A 5,313-nucleotide genomic window follows, 5' to 3' on the forward strand; every position below is an offset into this window, starting at 1 on the left:
CCTTTTCTTTGTAAAAGTGAAACTTAAACTTTGTGCCTCGATACCACCAATCTGAATCCTCATATATTTTTATTTCGATTTAACTGTCTCAGAATACATCTTTACATTCCTCCTATTTATTGATTGTTACCTAGGTAAATGTGATGATTTCAGGTGATACTGCACAGCTTTATAGCTCTCACAAAAAAACAATGCATGGAAACAACTCAGGAAATGGACTACATTGTTTTGCGCCGTGTGGACACTTGAGAGCTTTTAAATTGTGTCCACAAACAGAAAAAGATCTGTACATACAAACGCACAAAGGTCTAAATTATCGCTGATGACAGCTTCTTTTTCTGTAGTTGGTGCAGATTGACAGGTGTGGAAGAACCCCTCCCTGCCTGTGAAGAATTGGCTAATCATGACCGAGTGAGTCTGCGAGTGCTTTATAAAAGGTGCTTCACAATAAATTATTTCATATTTAACTTTTTCACGAGCTAGAGAAAGATATCAATTTTTACAGTGTACCAGAGTTGCTTGTTGGAGCTGAAAAGTCTTCACACAGAAATTCTCTCTCTCTCTCTCTCTCCTTTTTTTCTTTTTTTTTTTTTTTTTTTTCTTTTTTCTTTTCTTTCTCTTTCCCTTTTTCTTTTTTTTTTTTTTACTTTTTTTTTTTTTTTTTTTATTATTCTATTTTTTTCTTATTCTTATTTTTTATACTTTATATTTTGTTTATTTCTGTTTGTTATTTTCTCTTTTTTATATAATCTGTTTTTGGTTATGTGTAAGTCTATATAGTATGGTATGATGTGTTGGTGTTATATTATATCTTATATTTTTATCTTCTTTATGTTTTCTTTTTTATCTTATTTAAGTGCTGTGTCAGCAAGGGACTACTGTTTACATTTACACACATATACAGACACACAGACACACACACACATATACAGCATCTTCAGCTTTCAAAGCAGCGAAATGGCGTGAACAGGAGGATGTAGTCTTGTTTGCTCACTCTGTACACTTCTTTCTCTGTCGCTGTTCAATTCAACAAAATCTAACTCAGCATCATCTGGTCTTTCATCCAACTGTCATTCTCCTTTTGCAGCATTGAAAAAAAAAAGTGCAGATCAACAAATATTTTTTTGTATTTAGTCTGTTTTGGGGGTGAGATTAGTTCACCTGTGTCCAAGTGAAATTCACCACACAATACCTGTGGTAAGAAGAGGTAAGAGGTAATGTCATGGCAACACCGCAAGACGTTTTGACTGGAAATAAATATGCGGCTGCAGGACGTCCTCTTCTTCTCATTGTTTTAAGTAAATAAAAACACAATATTTTGGATAAGACGATAATTTTGTAATAAATTCAGCAACAACTGTGTGTAGCGCTGTGGCTACCTGAGGTTAGCATTAAGACTAAAAGCAGAACAGATCACAACATCACATGAGGATCCATCTTGCCAGGCTTCAATCTATGCATTTTGGGGCCAAACTATCATCATCAGGGTCTTTTGAGGAAGGGGGTGGGTGCTAGCTGTGACACAGGGAGAAGACGCTGTTCATTAACATAGAGGTTAGCGTAGATGCTGCTAGCATCAGTTATATCACAATTGGAGAGTATGTCTTTATTGATAAAAGAGCATCGAACAGTACTGAAGGCTTTTCTCAATGGAAAAGATGTTTTTGATATGATGATAGACAGATGGTTCATCTGGTCATCTGCCAAGTATTTAAGTGCTACGACTTTCCAGATGGTTCTGTGTAACAAACCATCTGGTGCAGTCAGGTTAGAAATTTAAGGGAAATATATAGAACAGGTTCTGGACAAACTTCTCCTCTGAACCCTGCCTTAAATCATTTCATCAGGTGTTTATCAAGAAGATATTCTAAATAGGAGTAAAAATAATGTTCATTCATCTTTTATGTCCCCTTTTCCAGTATTAAGATCAAATAAAACAAGATAAAATAAGATGTTCCTTTATTCATTTCTCTATTTTCCATCTTTTCCTCCTTAGAGCTGCAGACATTTTTTTTAGAACTCCAACATACATCCTTGAATTCATTCTTCTTCTCCACTCCACTGTTGGTTCATTTTGATGGCACAAAGCGGTCTGTGTCATCTTTCCAAACGCACGACCCGGATCATAAATGTCACACCCACACAGTGACGTCCACACGCACGAACACACAAGAGGCAGTGGAGGAGTGGAGGAGAGATGAAGAGACCCTGAGCCCTGAGAGGTGCATAAAAGAGGAAATAAGAGCAGGAGTGAGAGAATGGCACGCACAGCTTGGCATTTAAACAGAGGATTTCCTCTCTGTACCTCGTCTTCCCTCCGCTTTTTCTGTTTACATAAGGAGAGACGACTTCACATAGCTTGAGAGTATGAGAGTCCAGGAGTGTGTTTGTTTATGTGTATGTGTGTGTGTGTGTGTGTGTGTTAGTTTCCACTAATGCAGGACAGTAACAGCCATCATTTATATTAAAAATTAAAAAGTTTCACACTCTATCTTCAGTCAGTTGTGTGTGAGTCAATTAAATGTTTTTTGAAAACGCTTGAAAAAAACATCCCCTGCTGCTTCATGTGAATTCCTTCTTATAGTGTTTTGTTTATTTGGCTCCAATCAAATTGAAGGAATAAAGTGAAACTTTCTGGAGCTACTAAACAATGTCTAAGCATTATCATCCTCTGTTGTACTCTGGTGTCAGCAGACTGTCTTCCTGTGGCATTTTAGCCAAAAAGGTGATGGATGTCCCTGGCCACCTCTTTGCTCCCTCGGGGGGAATTTTGTAAAACACTTAAGACACTATCAGAGTCAGCAGACCTGAGAGAAAACATAATATTTTCTTTTTTTTTTTTACCTCAGGTATTCTTATCATTTCTGCCCTTCCTCTTTCTCCACCTTTTATCACCGTCTAACGTTTTAGAAAGCATGGCTTACAGAAAATGTTTCTTGTTTGCTGGTTGTGGAGAATTGTCTTCATTGGCTTCATCACGCAGAATTAAAAAACAAGGATGGACAACATAACAAACAACATGGTTTTAAAAAACCTGGATATAGTTATTTAAGAAAAAAGGGGGGTTGTAAAAGTGGCATAAAGAGGCCGAGCATTCAATATTATAATGGCTTGGAATGACTTGCTTCTCACAATTTTAGTGGCTTTTTTTTTACGGTGTAAGCTTTCTTGAAATGTGAGAAGGTTCATGGGTTTGTAAGTGTCATCTAACCCTTGCTAGTCCATACACTGTCTCGTCTTTTTGTACTTTAGTTCCCTTGTGCAGGAGTTACAGTGCATTGAGTGATTACATTAGTCCAAGTGAAAGTGAACAAATCGCCCGACATCGCTTGCACGACTTCTCGCTCATCGCTCCATCAAGTGTGTCCCTCCTCGAAAGCTAGTGGGACGTAAACTTTTTCCAGCAATGTACATACATTTGTGCCAAGCAAGACCATTTGTTTTGTTAGTATCTTAACTCTTGAAGGGACATATGAAAGAGGGATCCCATAAACTACAACCATAATATTTTTTTTGGGTAAGTCCAAGTCTAGTCTTCCCAAATAAATTGCAAGTCATTCAGATATCTGAACACAAACCATTAAAAAGCCTTTAAATAGTTTCCTCTCAAAACTGTTAATAGCTGAGACTGACTTTATTCTGGGAATTCACCAGGTCAAAACATGACACACCAGAAAAGCTGTGTTTCACTGCCCTTTCTGATTAAAAGTGTTTGCACCACACCCACTGGTGATGCTGGGTGTGGTTGGGTATAGTCACAAATGTGCTCTGTTGCAGCTGTAGCCACACTCAGCAGTGATAATACACAGTGTACTCACACACCTTAGAGTACAGCTCTACATCACTGCAACAACATGAGAATTTAATACATAATTTTTTCACCACTTGGGGTCAGCAGAACAAGCTGTAGACACAATTCTGACATATGACCTTATAATATTGATGTTGCAACTTGCAAACATGTTAGCAAGTAGTTGCCTATTTACAAATATTTTTTTACAAAGACATAGAGCAACATTAGCGTTCATTTGGATTTAGGCTCCTGGACAACTGATACTGGAAGTCTGATTTTAACTCTCCTTCTGCCTCTGTTCTGGTCTCACTCAGTTAGTCTCAACTCCTGAGATAAATATGTGGTTCTTTAGCAGCCAAACGCTCCACTATGTTCACCTGATGGGCGCTAGCTTTGGTCTTTGGTGCCGGGTCAGTGGTGTATGACCCCGGTGGTGAACGTCGGTGGTGTACAGTCAATTTATAGAGCTTTTTGACTTAAGACTGCTTTCTGCTGAAACAAGGTTGATGAGAGCAGTGAGTGTGAACCTAAAAACTTAAGCTGCAACACTAAAACACGTTGTAGAGCTACAGTGTAAGTCTGAGTGGGTTTGGCAATACGAGTGACCCCTTTCACATCACAGGTAGTCATTTGATCAATTGTTAATATAAAAACATTGATTTGTGCAGCTTTAAATCTTGAGTTAAGGTATTTAGGCATATGTTGGCGAAACTATGAGTGTTTGGAGCAAAGCTATACCTGCCTCCCCATTGCATTAGAGTATGTATTGGACAAAGTAATGTATAGAACATGTAAGCATGTGGACTAGACGAAAGTGGATTATGCTGCGGGTGTGTGTTCGAGACGTTTCTCTAGATGGTTTTACAGTTTCTCTGCAGTGAAAATTGGTCACCATTTAAATCCCGCAGTAGTTAAAATAAACTACATAATCTCAGTCTCTAAACTTTTTTTACAATTAGCTTTTGATGCGAATGTTTTATATTCAAAAGATGGATTTTGGGGCAGAGTATCTACTTTTAAGTGCAGTGCAAACCTTGTGGAGTTGAGCTGCTGCATATAGAATTGATGGGAAAGTGTGTTTGGGGAAAAAACAAAGCTAATAATAGTGCTCCAATACCTGCAGACCACAGCACTTGGGGGAGTCTCGAGGGACTGCTGCTCAGATTGAGGGTTCCTCCTGAGTGTGAGTGTGTGTGTGTGTGTGTGTGTGGTTTCAGGGAGGGGTGGTGGTGTTGGTGGTCAGTGTGCTGGGTCAGAATGCTGGCGAGGTACTTTCACAGAGTTTCAGAGACGCACTGATCGATAAATGCTTTAAATAGGGACACAAATACCTGCACACAGCATTAATCTCAATAGCTGGATCCTATTTAAGAAGGAAGCATTTTGCTGAGTAGATTGGCTCGATGGCAACCACACAGAGATACAATAAGTGGTTGGAGGGGCCCAAACGCCACTCAGTGCCTTCTACAGTGTTAATAAGCAATTGCTCAGGAGGGAAATCCAGACCACAAAGGCACACA

The sequence above is a fragment of the Morone saxatilis genome, unplaced genomic scaffold, assembly GCF_004916995.1.
Source record: "Morone saxatilis isolate NCDOM2014 unplaced genomic scaffold, NCSU_SB_2.0 Contig17, whole genome shotgun sequence".
Taxonomy (NCBI): Eukaryota; Metazoa; Chordata; class Actinopteri; family Moronidae; genus Morone; species Morone saxatilis.